Consider the following 19,274-nt stretch of genomic DNA (forward strand, 5'->3'; position numbering starts at 1 on the left):
TTTGTTTTAAAAAATCCTGCCAGACCTGTTTCTGGAATTGTCAAAATGCCAGTGAATAGATGGGAAATTTAAACAGAACCTCGTTAAGAAAATGTGATGCAGCAGAGTCATGTACATATGCCAGATTATATTAAAGATTTATGAGTGGCTCACATAGTCAGTAAAACAGGAACTTATGTATCTAATATCTGTCATTCCAGCAGACCTAATACTTGTTACAACCAGTCTAAGTTTCTGCCTAAGCCAAAATGGAAGTCTGATATTTGAAAGGAGTTTTAGAGGGAAACGCATGTGTTTGATTTGCAGAAGTAGGGCAAGTATCACTTATGTCTAATACAGTGCAAAATATGCACGTAATTATTTTTTTCTGCTATGTTCTGCTGAAGCTTGCATATTATATTTTCAGCAGATTCAAAAGTCACATAATCTGAAAATTCTTGGACAAAGTTCCAGGGCAACATTTACCTTGTGCCCAGTGTAGGACCTGTAAAATACACCTAATATCATATGCTAAGGAATTCAGTAGGCTTGAAACCCACAATCCTGAACACTTAAGATCACATCAGATATCTGACTAAAGGGATGACTGGATGAAAATTATCTGCTTGCCTAACTGTGATTCTGGCAGTCCAAACACTACATCATTTTAAATAGGGTGTTTGTAACCTCAACTCTTAGAAGTTGTATTACCTCAAAGAGTAATCCCCTGGGAGAAACAAGTAACACTGAGATAACAGCAAGAACCTCTAGTCCAATCTCACAAGCACCAGTGTATAAGACATGCATGTTGACTGTAGTTTGTACCTGAGTTCTGCTCTATAACCAAGAGAACACTCACAGATTTAATTTCCACTTTGAAAAATCACATTAATAAATACAATTTTCTTAGTAATTACATACTCAGTGGACACTGAAAGAAAAAACCAAACTACTTGTACCTAATGAAGATGAAACCAAATGCATGTACTAAGAAAGAAACCTACTAACAAAAAATCCCTCTCTTGAATAGAAATCCTGTAAGAATTAGAATGGAGGACAGTTATTCCAGTGTTCATATGGACTACAGAAATCAAAGACAAAGTTTAAAAAACACTCTACCAAATAAAAAGAACCAAAAACCCCAAAAAACCCAAAAAACCAAATAAAAAAGAAAACAAAACAAACAAAAAAAACCCGACCCAAACCAAGCAAACAAAAAAAACACCCCAAAACCCAAGAAGAATACAAAAATAACAGAAGGAATTCACACAGAAATTTTAATACAATGTTAGAAATACAAGGAAAGGTGTAGAAAAAAAACATCATACAAAAGACAAAAAAGTCCTGGATTCTGTAACTTAGAAAGGAGATAACAATGCAGGCTTACAAAACAACAAATGATGCAGTGAAAATATACTGGGCTGCTATGACTCAGAAACTGTAAATACCAAAGTGCAAAAGAAATGCAAGAAGTCGGCATTGCAGTGCTTGTCTTGTTTATTATCAGGCTAAACATGGAGCTTTTCAGATACCTCATATCAGAACACTTATGACTGTGAACTAACCTGTGTATCAGGACGTGCAATTAACAACACTCAATATCCCCAAAGTCTCTTGCTTTCCCTTACAATATATCTAAGGTTTTCACTATGTTCTCAACAGATGCGATCATCCTCTCTCCCTAAAATTCTATCCTGAATCTATCCCACTTTCTTTTTTATACTTGCTCAGGAAATATCTATCAAATACTGACTATTCAGAAGACATTGTCAGCTACTTGTGTCACTGTCAATCTATAAGCCTCTCTATATTTTTTCCTTCTTGTTCTCTTTTACTCAAGAGTAACGTTCACCTTTTCTTTGTTTTCTCCATTGCCCTCAACTGAGCAGTCTCTGAATGTAAATCAAGCCTCAGAAGCAGCCAGAACCCAACATGAAATTTTTCCTTATTAAGATGATTATTCTGTAAATGCAATATTCTTGCCTTTTTCTCTGTAGAATGGGTTATGAACGCCAACCACAGGCTGAATATAGGAAAAATGAACAGCTTTGATCCAGTGCAGCTATTTCTGTGCTTTTGTGCCTTAAAGGACTTAAATACCTTTTCCTAAGCAAGTTGAGCATTTTTAAATTAGCAACCATGTGCCTCAATATAAATCCTAAGCAACAAGCACTGAAATAATCACCTTCTTGGACGTGGGCCTGTTAATACCCTTAAAAAACAGAACTGGTAATCCAAATTATCCTCTGTGTGTTTTTCTCTGGCTGAAGAAGGCTGAATATTATTACTTCTGAAGAACATAATATCTCTGGGAGGAAGCATCACTAGTATTTACTGTTTTACTAAATTGCAGGCTTGAAATGGGAACAGCAAAGAATGTTACCAAATCAGTTGAATTTTTCTCATTTTTTCTATTAATAATTTTCTGGACTTGATTCTATCACTTCTGAAATATTAAACTGAAACCAGTGCTTCAAATAATAGTAGTAGTGGAAAACTTGCACGCTTTATATTGTTTCAGTCAATAATCTGAAAAAGTGCACAACACTCAGCAAGAGATCAAAAAGCCCAACTGGCACTGAGGCTTCCCCAAACACCTCCTTTTTAAACTGTCTAAAAATAAAATTATAAGGTAGCATGCCATGCGTTGCTGGCAAGTATTATCAGCGTTAACAAGTAATTAGACCAAACTACTTTGATTCTGAAATGAAGCATCTTCCCTATTTATAGACAGAGGACAGCTGTGAGCAGCACACTTCACTTTCCTTCAGTGCAGAGTTACAACTTCACAATTCTGTACATCTGCATCAGTTTCCTTGCTCCCTGAGCTAGGATGTGGACAGGCATAGGAGGAGGCATTTTGCTACTGCTCCCTTGAACAATTTGTTGTCTCCTGAAAGATGAAGTGAGCCATAAGGGAGCACCCTTAAGCACTGTCTAGCCTGCCCGCTGCTTTTGGATCACAGTAAGCTTCAAGGCAACATGATTAAACACTGCTGCTGTGTCTTAGGTAGGAGATGCTAGATGTGGCCCGGGGTGTGCATTCTATTGCCATCTATTAGAGGTGGGACAGTCATCTTCTGTTAATTGGGTCACCTGTTAAAACCAGGGGGGCAGTTGTCTTTATCTCTTCCACAACCAATCCTCCCTCCAGGAGATATCCTGCCCAGGGGGAGGAGCCAAGCATTCCCACCTGGATATAATCTGAGCCTCGGAACACCACAGGCAGCCTTTCCCCTTGAGTCCCAGAGGAGCAGCTTTCTTTTCCAGTGGATTCCCAGAGGAAGACCAGGCCCATCTACACCACCACTGGACCTTCAACAGGATCACTGCTCCAACAGAACCACATCTGTCACTGCAGGAGGGCTGCAGCCACCATTTAATGGGACTGCTACAACACCCTGACCCACAGGATGTCAGGTCATATTCTGACTCTGTCAGTGCTGTTTTCTATTACTACATTTTTAGTTTTCCTAATAAAGAACTGTTACTCCTACTCCCATATCTTTGCCTGAGAGCGCCTTAATAATTCAGAGGGAGGGGGTTTACATTTTCCACTTGAAGAGAGGCTCCTGCCTTCCTTAGCAGAGACTTGTCTTTTCAAACCAAGACATGCTGTGAAACAGTTTGACTTGAAGGAGGTCATGAACTCAAAGATAGTGATAACAGTCTTACAACTGAAGTTTTGGGTTGAATCTACATCTAAGTTTAAACTGGGTTGTAAATTGAAAATCAATATGTAAATCACACATACTTACATAAAAAACACACCCACAGTGAGCTGATTTTAAAGAATATCCATAGATGTTAAAGCCTATGGCTATTTTCCTATTTGTTTATTTTTTGTATACAAAACACAAAGTACAATAAATACAAAACACAAGTAAAATAAATTCTAATGCAGCAAATGATAAAAATACAGTCAAGTATGCAGAGGAATACAAGTGTGTTGATATAAACATTCTGCATCATTTTCCATAGGAAAAAATAGGGGAAGTAATTTGCAAAAGAATGATATAGTTTTGGTTAGTTGTTAGTGTCCTTGATTTCTGTTAGGATTACCTAACCGTTGCTACTTATTGCTGCAGTGACACAAAGATATCTACTACAAAAACATTCAATTGTTCACAGGTAGCTGCTGTGGTTGACAGTCTTTCACTTAAAACTGACGGGCAACAGCACATTGCTATATGTCCTTTTTAAAGGAAACCACACACCAGTTAATTAATATACCCACCATAGCATCTGTATTTCATAACTTGAAAAAATGTGTTCCAAGGCTGAGTGTCTTACTCACCCAAACCTATTCAGAAAGTGATTTACGGCAAGTTACTCTTATGATGAATTTAACTTTTAAACATGTAGGTCAGAAGTCTAAAGGTAAATTACAAAAAAAAAAATCATAGAAAAAGAAAGCATCCAACACACCCATTTAAATATCTGTCTAATGTACAGTGCTCCAAATTCAAAACACTACAATGTAGTGCAGAAATAATCAATATAAACTGTTCCGATAAACACATAATCTCGTAATAGCAATGGAATTAATGTTCCATAATCTATGGGGATACAATTCACAAGAATTCAATATGAGAAGGTCACTGGACTAAATTAGAGGTTGGAAATTATGCTTTTATTTATTTCAGTTAAAACTACAGTTGCTGTTTGGTCTTTTGATAACAGCAACCTAAACATCTGTGGTCTTCAATAACCTCATTTTTTTTCCTGGAGTTTTGTTGTCAATATGTGACAAATGTCAACATTTTGATTTGGTAAACTGTTCTTGTATTTTACAGCACTGTCAATAGCTATGTAAGATGAAAAAGGAAGAAAAATCAGACATGATAAGAGTATTGTTAGTTCTCGTTTCCCCCATATTCATACTATAGAATTAAACTGACTTCACATTAGTATTTTTCCAATGACTACTTCTGAATCCATGTCTGGATCAAACAAATTAGATGTCCATGGTACATTGTATTTAAAATAGATGGACCAAAGTTACACCAGTAATTTAAAACAGAATGAGAAAGCTGTATTTGTCAGCATTTCACGTGGAAGAGCAGGTATCTACCAAACAAGTTGGAACACCTGGACACGTGGCTGTGGGCCATGCACAGATGGCCTGCTGTAAATCAACAGCTTTAGAAATATCTTAGACTTGTTATGCACTCATGGATCAGTTGCACAGCACAGGGAGGATGACATGTCCTGGATTCACCTAATGCACTCCATGAGCCAGGAAAGGCTGATCTGCCTCTTTGTCCACAAACAAAACTACTGGGGAGGTTGCTGCTGCTATCACAATTGTTCAGGACTGCAGATTATCCAAGAAAACAGCAGGGTAGTAGATAGCCTGCAGTAATTTATTGGAACATTGTTAAACTAGTTAGTTGGTTTAGAGAGAAAAAAAATGGATCCTACTTATTGTTTTCTGAATTAGTCATTACTGATTACTTATCTTAGTCAAGGTCATTCATATTAGCAAGCTCTAACAGCGGGTGAACCAAGAGAAAATAAGGACAGATTTACTTGTAAAAATTAGGAAAAAATATAAGAAGGGGAAAAAGTTTGAGATATAGGTAATGTATTAAGAAAAGTATTCAGCTCTGTACCTGGCATGAAAACTAAAAGTAAAAAATTAATAAGAGAAGAAGAAATAGAAATGAGAAATGTACATTTCCTAATCCTTTAACTTTGCAAATTAATGTTCTGTTTTTAATCACAGTGCATTTTTCTCTCAGAACTTATGCTGCAGTCTTTTAAGTCAACTTCTGCATGCATTCTAAAAACTTTGATGTTGTTCTGTTCTTAAATATCTAAGCATTAAATATTTAAAGTATTGAATATGCTCTCATTTCTAACTTTTCTATTGTGCATTTTACATAGTTAAGAAGGCTGACATCATATTGAACTTACAGAAGCAGCCAAGTCTTTACTGTCCTCTTGCTTCATTTAGTCCCCTGATGTTCTGATAGAAATATCGTATTAGGAAAATGGCTACTCTCAAAAATGAAGCAATGAAATCAGGTCAATTTCAATATTTCTATAATGGCTTTAAACATGCTGCAAAGAGCCTCAACTCGCTTTCATAAGAAGCATCTTATACTCAGAAATTTTCTGTAACTTTGATGAAATGGTAAAGACAATAATTTTGAGAAAACCACACAGTTACTTTAACCAATCAGATATAAAAAATAATGAAATGCAGGAGCACTGATAAAAAGGACTGGGATGGCAGGAAAGAATAATCAAAATTAACAAAATCCAGCAGCTTTGGCCAGAGGTTTAGATTCACCTAAAGGTAAAAACAAAGCACTATGAAAGAAAACATATCACAAGGTAACGTGATATCAAGCCATTAGAAATCAAGCCATTTTCATAATCAGATATCTCATTTCACGCTTTGCGTCATATGCTCCGTTCTCAGCACAAGACATGGGACAAGTATTGAAAAAGGTTCATCTGTCATTTTCTGCAGATAAACTAACACTGATTTTAACTTTTTTTTTTTTATAATGGACACGTAACACAAGAGATACTTAAAAAATATAATGGTTGATACATGCAGTTTAATAATTAAACCTTAGGGCTAATTAAGAAAGACATTAAATCACATTTGATGTTACACAACAATACAAGAATGAAAAAAATAATAAACTCCAGAGACTCTGCCAAATCACGTCATAAGTAGTTGCTCCTTCATTCTTATTTTTTATGAAAATTCAACTAATGTGTAATATTCTCTTTTGTGTTAGAAAAAGAAAAAATAATTTAATGTCTAAGCAGAAAAAGTTTAAATTTTTTTAATACAAAAAACCAGAATGAAATAATATGTTTGTATTGGAGGTTTACTTTAGTAACACATGCATCAATATTTATTAATAAAGAACACTGTGCTGAAAACTGTTGGCAACTACTCCGCACCCCAGAGCGTCATAAACTTTGTTTCTTATCCCTGTGACTTTAATGTACTTTTATATTGGTATATTTTTGTGTGAATTTTCAACAAAAATAAAAGAGACTCCAGAGTTATTATCTCTTCCAATTCATAGCTCACACAAAAACTTTTCTATCATTTAGTTGATAAAGATTTTACTTACACAAACGGAGTCTTTTAATCCATCTAACTGAGAAATGCATTCACTTCTTAGAATACTCCAAGTCTGATATTTATACCAGGCATACTGCAGGTATGCTTTTACTTATGCATATCGCCCTCACTCTTAAGGGACACTTGCAAAGTGAAGAACTGACAGATCTTGATCCTGCTAAGGTCACAGGGACTTAGCTATATTATAGCTTTGCTTAATCCTCATTGGTTTTGCCTACTGAGCACAAGGCTGTTTCCCTGACAACACAACAGCAGTTACCACAGTATCCAGAAACACATATGATGTCCAGGTTTAAGGTATATCCCACCTGAAAATATATTATTTATTGCTATTTTCTATGGTCATTGTGGGGAAAAAAATAAAAGCTGTGAAGATCTTCCAGACACTCTTACTTCTGTTAAACTTCTTACTATTACTTACTTCAAGGACATTCCCTAAGTAGGTTGAACACTTCTGAAACTCAGTTCTTGAATTAGTGAGTACATGGAGCAAAAGTCACAGTAAGAAGCCATGGAAAGTAAAGGAATTACTGAATGTTTATATATCTATAGATATATAGATATCTAGATACTATATGTATATCTATATATACTTGATAGGTATATATATATCTATATATACCTATCAAGTGCAAAACACAACATGAGAGAAAGCAAAAAAATACCGCTACAAATTTTAAGAAAAGGGCAATAATTGCTAGCATAGAAAGGGAGGGAACACTTGGTGTTTAAAGTGAGAAGTCTGGGAACAAGTTTAAAGGTGGATATAGAAAGGAGATGGTGAGAAACTACACACTGCAGTAATATTTTATATAAACACATATGAACCATGGCTATGTTTTTCAGTTTGAGAAAAGGATTTTACAGTAATTAAGATAAAGTGTGAACCAAGAGAAAAAAATGCATCAATCTGTAGCTGAATATGGAAGCTGTGATTCTAGAAGTATTCTTCGGTGACCAATAGGAAAAAAATCCCCACTGAGACAGTAAATCTAGCCAGATAATTTCTTGCACTTCACCAAAAGCATGCAGTACAACGCATAGAATAGATCCTATATAAAATCACTTCATTGTTTTAAATTTGTTCAAACAATGCTGACAGGCTAAGTTTCTGGTAGTAGATTATTTACCTGACCATCTATCAACTAATTTAATATGAAAGCAAAATGCTTTTATTTTTCTTTTCTTGTGTGTGCACTAGCTAATGTTACAGAAATGCAGTATGGGATCATATGTGCTCTAACTCAACTCACACCAGAGAAATTCAGAATTAATAAATGCAACTTTATATAAGTAATGCTCACTGACAGGTGTCTGAGTGATTTTAGCTGAGATGAAGTGAGACTGAAGGAAGGAAAGAAGCAGACAGTAGCTTGACCTCATGGTTAATTGAGGAATGTCCAAGTCTGAGTCAGGCATTGCAATGGACTTTCCAGTAAAAAATAATTAGAAGACAAGGATTTAATCAATTGACAAAACAGCATTTTGTTTCTAAGCAACACAGGTCACCAAGAATACATCACTCCACTCATATAATTGTTTTCCTATTGAATATAGTTGTACATCAGCTTTTAATTTTCTTTTTCAAATACCTCAAGTATACAAACTTACATGACAAAAAAGCTCAGGGTAGCACAACCATGAAGACAATTTCCCATGACACTGACCTTCTATCTTGAGGAACAGTGGCTTAAAATGTGAAGAAAATTATTGTGGGTTTTGGGGAGTCTTTTTGGCTTTGCTTAGTTAGTTTTGTTTTTAAACTCCCAAGAAACAATGATGAAGAGTTCAATCTGACTGGCCCACATTGGTCAATTTAGCCTCGGGAAGTTGTAAAAACTATGAATTCTACTGTTTTCAGAAAAAAAAGTAGAATGTATAATTAAACTGATTTTCCTATGGACTACATGCTAAATAAATAAATAAATAAATATACAAATAAAAAAGTAAACCCGACCCATTGAAAGAATGCAGTAAGAGTGACAATATCAATTTTCTTAAATGTCAAGATAGTACAGTGATCAGCAAGATGCAGCAGGTATAGTAGCATAACCACAGTTACTTAAATTAAGAGCATTTGTTGAATACCATTTGTTCTTTAGTCTCTTCGTGCTTCATGTTTTTAAGCAAAATTGTGAAAAGCTATTTTGAATAAAATAATGCGTATACAAAATTGTGAGTAATTATTTGCTCATTTCAGTTCTGAGAAAGCTGCTATTTACACAAGTGACTGAACCACACAAAATGGTTGTAAAATATAATTAAATGAAACCAAGGGGCTTTTAGAAAATTACAGACTGTTTGAATTATTTTTAAAAAGAGTGTTCAGTCTGTAAAGACTATGAGCAGCTTGCATTATCCATGCTCTGTGAAATCATTGTCATAAAATATTTTACACATTTTAAAATTAATGTTAATATACAACCAAACCATTAACTAGGCATTTTAAGCCCTAATGATGAAGTATTATGTAGGAGTTAGACTTTTATATTAAATACAAGTACATTTAGAAAGAAATCTAATGGTATTAGACAAAGTACTTACAGCAATCCCCCCAGAGTTAATTCTTACAAAATTCTTTGAAACAGGTGACAGTTGCAAACACGGTTGTGCTGACATCATGTATTTTACGTCTGCACAAATGAAAAGAAAAGGACTATAGTTAGGAAAGGAAGCTAATTTTCACAACTACCTTAAAATGAAATTAATTACTTAATTTTCATAAGTACCTTTACAGCTGCAAAACACAGAAAAAAAGAACTACAAATGCTTAAAAAAAGTATAATGACTGATGTGACAAATCTAAACCTAAATTTCTTTTAAAATAATTACTAATGAATAAACGATGAAGATTTCAAGTTCATTCCTTTTGGAGGAATACTGGGCAGGATAAAATCAAAGTTAAAACAATATAGGCCTTCCTGCAACAGAAGAAGGAATAAGAAATAGGAAAAGAAAGTGATCAAAAAGAACACAAGCACACTCAAGGTTAGTTTATGACTAAAACCAAGATTCTCACATGTTAGTTCATGCTCACACCCACTCTAGAGGAGTATATGCTCACACCTACTCCCCGAGTCCCTACAACAGTCACGTAACAATGAAGATAGAAATAATGTTAAAATATATTTGTAAAATATCATGTTAAAATATCATATTAAATATCATGTTAAAATATCATATAAAATATCATGTTAAAATATATTTCAAACAACCAAAGTTATATTAAAAACCAAGTTCCAAATAACATACTGATCACAATTGATACTTTATTATAGTAAATGGCTTTCCTAGCACATATGGAAGTAACACCTCTCTTGTCAGTTAACTGAGAATCATTAGAACTTTGAACACTTCCTTCACATGCAGGTTACTCAGGATTCAAAATCCTCACTTCTTAAACAACTTATTTATTGCCTCTTTTTTTGCAGAGGGGGTTTCACTAATCTAGGTAGCCAAGAAATTCCTCTAAAAATTCTATTATCAATTTCCTTAACTTACTATGCTTGTATGTTAATCATACCGTAACACAGATCAGTTGAAAGATTGTATTTGTGAGATAGATTTTGTGCTATTACTGTGTTAACATGGATACTGAACTGAAACTTGTCAGACTTTTCTCATTCATATAGAGAAATAAATGTTTCTTTTCTTCTAGAAATTCTGATATCTCCCCATATTCTCTGTAACTTATACATCAGAAGTTGTTGATTTCTTTCCTATGACATCTCTTCTTTTCCTGGATCCACTAGTGATTAGATCCTTACAGACCATTGGGACTTAAGCACTGAAATACGAATTTGACAACTCCAAAAGGACTAAATTATTTAAATGACACAACAAGATTACTGAAATTCAGCCAACAAGAACATTTACTTTCATTCTAAATGCTCAAAATATTGTAAAAGGACAAACTAACAATACCAGTCACACATACTTCAAGGTTAGCCTCCTTTTCCTGAAAGGAAAGTGAAGCACAGGTTAAAAAGGGATCACTAGACACAGACACTAAAATCAGACATAAAATTTTCAATTTCCTAAAAACTGATGTAGCTTTCAGCATTAGAGGATGTAATCTTTAATGTTATGATGACAGATTTTTCTTTTTGTCATACTTAACAATGCCTTTTCAACTGCACTCAGGTAATTATTGGAAGTAATAGCAAACCGAAACAACTCAAATTGCCAGCATCTCCATGTATCTGTCATACAAGTTTTCAATCACTGCAGTTCCAATTTCTATTTTTCTATCATAATTACTGTTCATTACAGCAACTACTTTAAGACATGCAAGAAATCTGCACTAATCTTAGCAGTTTTACAGTAGTAATTAATGTTTAACTACCTGCTTGTCTATATATTTGTTGTTTATACTTTTCCTATGAGAGAATAATTTTTGGATTGCAGAGCTGGAAAGGCAAGGCAATGCTTTGCTCCTTTTCAACAAAAGAATAAAGTTGATTTTGTGGTCAGCACATTGTACAAGGAAGCATGGACAAATTTTTGACCTCACCTTTCTCCCAGTACAGTAAGCCTTATAAAATCAGTTTTGCTTTAAAATCAGTCCTAGCAGAATCTCAAACGCTTCATCAAAGTTATATGCCACTTAGAACTTTCAAAATTTCATCATCTTTCTAGATGCACGTGGAGAAATATAATCTACAAAGAGTCTTACACAATCTGTAAAATGTATGTAAAGACCAAGTGATTGTCTCTGGTTAATAAAATTAATCATTTCACACTAAAAACTCAGTATTGGCAACTGATTAAAACAAACTATCTAAGACTTTGTAGACTTAATTTCTCTAATTGCATTAAGAAAGCTGCTAAATTTTTACAAATTTTAAATGGCATATTCTACTGCTGAAGGGTTTGAGACTCTTCTAGAGTTGTTTATAAAACAAAATATTGTTTATACAAAGCACATATTTCAACACAGTGCAACAAATTCATTACATTTTCATATTAAAAGAAAGTTTAAAGGGTATTAACCTTATTGTATCTTTTTTCACATTCAGAATCAAATAACACAATGAACTCCATGCCAGGAATTTTATACTTATAGCAGTTTCAGTGCTGTTAACTTGAAAACAAAATAGGTTATATTGAGATTAATAATTATCCATTAGTAGTCAGTGTCTGGACAGTTCAGAAATGTAGTGTTCAATGATCTGAAATTATTTAAGACCTCCTAATGAAATATAAAATGAACGACTTAAGAAAAAACCCAAACCAACCAACCCACAAACAGTTTTTTCCATTTTCCTGGCTGTGCATCAACTGATTTTTTGCAATCTTGATGTTCTTTCTGTCTGTAAATAGTGACAGAATCAGAAAGACTTGAGCTAATATACATACCAACAATGTATTTGTTTCCTAGGTCAGTCATCTGAACTTAATAGAGAAGTCATCCCTTCCTAAGCAGAGGGATTTACAACTGGTCACCAGCCATCTCATCTGTAAGATGCTGGCTGTGTCTAAAGGCAAGACACACAAGCATACGAGTTAGTAAAAAATAAAGGATTCTCAGCTGAGGAAAAAAATTGAATTTTAGTGATAGGTAAAAAACTCATGCTACCTGCACAAGTTAATCACAAGAACTATCACAAGGAAATACAATATTTTCAAGTTTCTTTGCTTAGGCTGTTCTATTTCAATCTCCAGATCACTACAAATCTGTCTCCTGTATTCCTTTATGTTATCACACTTCAGTTATTGTTGCCTACTCCTTTCACTCTGACTAGCAAGCTACATTCTTCCAACTTCTGTCACTACTGCCACCCCCTCAAACCAAGTGACTTTCTATCATCCACTGTCTTCCTTTTTTCTTGTCCCTTGAATGACTTCCAATCCTACACTCCTCATTCACTCCATTCTCAAACTCATCATCTCAGTTGCATGGAACCTGTTTCTGAGACAGAAATGCTAAGGTTGTCATAGAAAGTAGCTTAACTTTAACTTTTTTAATATGAAGCAGCAGATAACTCCTGCCTCATACATTGGCTTTTATATGCAATGCATATACTATATTCTTGCAGTACAGGTCCTTTTCATATTATTTCTTCTTTATTTAACAGTTAGAAGAGGTTCAGTTTTCAGTAGACCTGAATTTTGCAAAGGTTTGTAGCAAAGTCCAACTCAACAAAACTGCACTTCCAGAAGAGGTGGCTTCCCTTTCATGAGGATATTTTACTCGAATTAGCACTCACTATCTTGCAGTAGATACACTAATGGAAAAACCCAAAGAAGGAAAAAATGAGCAAGCTGCTCTTTAGATCTCTTCCTGTGAAAGGTGCAAAAAAAGCATATTTGTCATCCCTGGATGGCACAAAAAAGTATTTAATAATTTATGATATCAGCTGCCTAAAACATACCTTGGGATTTCTATTCCCTGGGGAAAGAAAATTTTGATTCAATTTGCTTCAAGACTGATCACATTAGTTAAGCCATGTCATTATGATGGCTAAGAGCCAAATTTCTGTCCATTGCACTTGGAAATGTAATGATGATGCATCTGCTGTGTAATTCGCCCACAAACTGTTTATCTATTGTGATAATTATGAATGCAAATAATATTGTCTGCAAAGACAGAGATGCATAGTTTTTCTCACTGCTGTCTCAAAGATTGGAAAAGATCACTCAATGGCCAACAAATAATAAAAGACTGTATGATGAAATGTACAAAACTTTTGATAACTCTGCCCAGTGCAGAAAACTTCTGTTGCATATTTTGAATGGCAGGTTAACAGAGATGAAGAAAAGGTGAAGCTGTTTTTTTCACAAAAAAAACTATAATTAAATGCAATTGAGGATTTAAACTAGCATGAATTATTTCTAACATTAACTACCACAAAGCCTTAGCCCACTTGATGTCTGAAGAGCAACTGGCATTATCTACAGATCACTATTGATGTGATTAACATATCAATAAATAGTTCTAGTATTGCTAGAGAGGATTAGTTATATGATACAATTGCTTCATGTTCCCGTTTTGGTTCTGTTGTTACTCCAAGAAGACTTAAATAAAATGAAAATAAAAAGATTGATTTAGAAAAAAACTACGGTTATAGAAAGTAAACCTCATGTGTAATATAAAAAGTGCATCATATATACCAAAATCACTTTTGATTTGACAAACACCTCTTCAGCTTTCAATGCTCACAAAATAATTCTTCCTGAGTAGATCCAGTTCATAGCAATCATACTCCAAAAATGCTCCTCAGTATTAAGAGGAAGCTGCCTAGGACATAGTCCACTCATACATTGATACATCTCTTCAAAATCAAGACCAAATACTTCATGGATTGAGATTTGTCATCATTATGTTATCCAATTTGGTTTTGATTCCAGAACTGCAAACATTTCTTCAGATTCCAAGAACAAATTCTGACTCATCACATATGGGGGACAGTCTGAGGTACAGCAGCAAAACTCCTCTTACCAGCATACACTTTATTGGTACACACTGGCTACCTGGCTTTTTTACCAGCTCAAAAACAAGTCAGTCTTAATCCTGACCACAGCTTGCACTTTAACTCACCTTATGAGCAACCAAGCGTTCTATTAAAAAAAACATTACTCAAAGCCATTTAGATGTGACCGTTAGAATATAAAATCAGCATCTACTTTGTTCATGCAAACAAAGAGCAAAGGAAGTCAATGGAAATTCATTTATACTGCCTTATAATTCTGTATCCAATTATTTATCTAATAATTCTGGGGCTGCATGGCTGTGTTTGCTTGATAGGAATATTAATTCCAGTGATTGGAGAGACTGTGCAAGGAGGGCAGGAAATATATTTTGCTTAGTGTTTAGCACATACTACTCCTTCTTTTTGTGTTCCTCAGAGGCTAACTTAGTAGTCTTACAGGTATATGATTCCTTATTAATTTAGAAATATAATCGCTTTTTATAGCTGTGCCTGCATCATTTTTTCTCTTGATTTAAAAATCATGTACCTCAGTCAGGAAGAAATAATTAACAGACAGTCCATCATCTCTTAGGGCAGGTTACTCTCCTCACACACAGTTAAATTGCACAGTACCAAGTCATTCTTGTATCAGTTTAACAACTTAAAATATTTCAAAGACAGAATAAGCCATTATTTCTTTCTCAATATCAAGAGAGTACTATTTTTTAAAAAATGTCAACAAATTTGAAAATAAGCAGATTCTTATGCCAGTTCAAAATTAATTTTCCCTTTCCAATATTATTGTTCCTTCCTCTTTTGACAGTGACTACTGTTAAAGTTAAGATAAAGATTTTCTCTCAGGGCCAAGAAGAGTAATTACAAGTTGCATATCATTCCCATTTTCATTTTTCAAAATGTATCTTTTAAAATATGTCTTATGCAGTAAGCAAAAAACATTGAGTAAGTGGTAAGTGTGGTGGTGCATTCCCTCTGGCTGCACTGTGATCTCAGAAATGCTCATTAGGCCTCAGCCTTGACAAACAGCACCTGGACTAAGCCCTTGAGCTTATTAAAAATATTGTCAGCTCCCAAGAACTTCTGCTGTGTAGCACAAACCACTTTGGAAACTTACATTTCTTGTCTGAATAACAACTCCAGTGGAACAACGCTTTTGTAACTGAAGTTACTACCAGAATTGTGGCCAGGATTGAAGATTATTATGACTTAAGCCAATTCTTTTATGACTCTAGAAACAGTGGTCCCAAGCAGAGCTGTCCTTTCAGAAGGAATTTCTTCTCAGAACAGATTGCTAGACTGGAATTCATTGGAACGAATTGTCCAGGGAGTTTGTGGAGTCACCATCCCTGAAGGTGTTAAAGAAACAACCCGATGTGGCACTAAGTGCCATGGTCTAGCAATAAGGAGGCGACCAGTGAGAGACTGAAGGTGATGATCTTAGAGGTCTTTTACAACCTCATAAATAATTCTGAACTCTTCTGGCCTGCAGTGGTCTGTGATCAGCAAATTCCTCTGAGTGGGGCACTTCTCAGGAAGTCCTCTACTTGGACTTGTCATTGTACAGTGAACAATGACAATGGACCCTGCGCTGATAACACCGCTCCTTGAGGCTCAGCCTGTTGAGAAGATGCAAAAGCATCCAATGTGAGTATTTCCCTGACCTTGATGGAAATTTTTCACAAGTGACTGCCTACCTTGTACATACACCTTCAGTCTGCATGTGTGCGAGTATGAATAAGCTAATGTACTATGAATGTTGCTCTCTTAGATTGTTAAGTAATTTAGGTTTCTGAGGAAGCTAGGCCTGAGGTGAATTACTGTTGTGCTTACAGTAAATTATATAGAATCTTTTGATAGATTGTTTAAATATCAATTAAATGTGCTATTAAGTTTAAATGCTGTTAAAATATTTAGGCCTAAATCATTGGTCAAGTCTGGGCCAAAATGGTCTAGTCCGAATTTTGTGACGCTGCAGGACTGTCTCTCTTACTCATTTTTATCATTAACCCTTTCCTGTTCTTGCCCTTTTTCCATCTCCAGCCTACGCATAGATAATTTTTGGCTGGTTTTAGTTTTAGGTAGATTGATTTTAGGTTCTAGTCCAATTTCTCCTGTTTGTGCTTTAACCATTGAATAAGTAGAATGAACCTTGCTGATGAACTTGGTTGCACTGTCACTTAAATATTAAACCTGCCTTGGCCACCACCTTTGCTGGTAATTCTTTGAGAGACCTAAAATAATCATTTGCAATAGTAAACTGGTAATGGTATTTTTTCACAACTCTAACCAATAGATTTATAATGAGACAGCTTAACATAAAAAGTATGTATATACATACTATGTATGTATATACATAAGTTACATATGCTTACATAGACATAGATACATATATAGATAAAAATAGATATATTCACTATAATTTATTCTGAAATATTGAAAACATTTACACATATGATCTATCACTGTTAAAAAAAATTCCCACCATAATTCAAATATGCATCTGCCTTTATAATCACATCTGCTTCCAAAATTTATTGGCATGTGTGCAAAAAATCCCATATTCTTGAAAAAAACCAGGGAGTTAATGAACTTTCCATTAGAGAAAAGTAAACAAAAAGCAACCAAGAAAAAACATACCAAAAACATGTAAAACCATGTCTATTCACAACAACATTTAATTTAGCATTTCATAAACATTCAAAGGAAATTTAGAAGGTAAGGTATATACAAAGAGTAATTTAACAGCAAAAGCATAGGTAAAATTTTAAAGACTGTGTAAGGTAAAAATATTCTTTCAGAATGACCAAAATGGGATCAAAGTGAGAGATAGACAATATGCAAAAAGTGACAGGAGAGCATTAGACTGATCATTCTTTTATACTTTAACTTCTTTTATGAAAACATCTTCCAGTTTAACTTGAAATTAAAGAAAAAGATGGTAACACCATATCCACTTCCAATGAAGTAAAACAATTCAGGTGCAGGGGGTTGAAACTAGATGGTCTTTAATGTCCCTTCCACCCCAAACCATTCTATGGTGCTATGAAATTGTAACAAACATATTAAACTTAAGACCAATGAAAAGGCTTCAGGGCAAAATCACCAAAGCAGCACGTCTTAGGCAACAACAAATATATGGTCTCTGTCTGCTACAAATGCTAGTTTAAGACATGGTTTCAGAGATTGGCCCTCAGTTAAAAAACAGGCTAGACCCTATTTTTGTAGAGACAATAAACTGATAGCTCAGTATCCAACTGTACATAGCACACTGAGAATTAGTCCCAATTTACATCAGCTAATGAGCTGCTACCAAATAACACATGCTAAAAGTCAAATGCTAAACTAAGAAAAAACAACAAATTAGAAAATATGGCTCAACCTTCACCTCACACATGTTCCCAGGCACCAGCATCTTCTGTATTTAATTCCTATCATAAATGGATTTCTGAGTCATGGCAATGGAATAAACAGTAATTACTAGCAATAACTATAAATTACAACGTATAATTTTCTACTTCATTTAAACACATAATCTGCCTATACAAGCAACAAAAGGACCACACCTGTCACAAATGAGATCCAGCATATTGATCATAATGTCAAGTCAAACTGGTTCCTAGTGATTTAGCTGCTGTCATTTTGTTGCAAGGATTACTGTTTTGTGTCACAGCATTTGATTTTATTTTCTTTAAAAAAACAGACTGAAATGGATTAAATAACGAACAAACTCCCAAATTAGGGGGGGGGAAGCCCCATAATCTAAAAAGACAGAATTTCATATTATACCCAATTTAAAATTGTAAATAAAAAAATTCTAAGTTGTATAAGAACAGAAATAAAACTGTTCACATATATGAAAAAAATTTCCCAAGTTTACAACTTGACTGAAAGCAAATCTTCACACTCACTGTTACAGTACTGCAGCCAATATATTAGAAGAAAATAGAAATGCTTTTAAGCAGATTACATTGTTTCTCAACAAGCAACTACTACATATCTGCTCTGCTCAGAAGCTGTAACAGTATAAACAGGTATATTACTGGAGTATGAAAACAAGGTGACTTTAAGCCTCTAAGTCTGTGTGACTGGGATATGGCAAATATGGTCATTTTCCCATTAAAATAATTAATCATTAAATCCCTTCTTAAAATTTTTACATGTTAAGGACTGAGTAAGGAAATATATCAGTGTTCTCTAGCTAAACAAATAGCACTCACTTCCTTTAATTCTTTATTGTCTCTCAAAACACTTTATTTTTCATTGCTTATGAATGGAGTCTGAACTACAGTCAGAAGCTTGTGCTTCATCTATTTTATTATTTTACTGATTTTTTTTCTCCCCACAGCTTCATACCTAAGATTCTAAAACAAAAAAGGTGATTTTGTTTTTCCCCAAAGAAAATTAATCAGAACCCCTTGCTCCAGTTTGCTCACATTCAGGGTTACTATTCATTGCTGACCTGCTCTGGGAAAGTGGCATTCCTGTTCTGTGAGGCACGTCCTATCCAGAAAAGCTGCTTTAATGAGAATTACTTCACTAATGGTTGTGTAATCGCTATCCTGAACTTGATTATTAATGATTTTATCTTACTGCTTTACATACTTGCTGGCTTGAAGGTGGTGAAATGTTTCCAAGCTTTCGATGTGCCAGCAATAAAAAAATATATGTGTTTCATATTACATAATGAAAATGCTTATCATACCTTGGTAGTTTTTGAGAACACTGTGATAAATCCAAGTCTATTAAGCAGT

At 34.5% G+C, this 19,274-nt stretch overlaps 1 protein-coding gene across 3 annotated transcripts in view; it reads right to left on the minus strand.

Moving 5' to 3' along the window:
• Positions 1–19,274, minus strand: part of PRLR (prolactin receptor) — a 153,926-nt gene that overhangs the window by 122,415 nt on the left and 12,237 nt on the right. For all 3 annotated transcript variants that reach the window (XM_063179640.1, XM_063179639.1, XM_063179642.1), the window contains one exon: positions 9,638–9,726. The gene's annotated coding sequence lies outside the window, so the exon portion shown is untranslated. The remainder of the gene's footprint in view (positions 1–9,637; positions 9,727–19,274) is intronic.

Source organism: Melospiza melodia, chromosome Z (genome assembly GCF_035770615.1).
Source record: "Melospiza melodia melodia isolate bMelMel2 chromosome Z, bMelMel2.pri, whole genome shotgun sequence".
NCBI lineage: Eukaryota > Metazoa > Chordata > Aves > Passeriformes > Passerellidae > Melospiza > Melospiza melodia.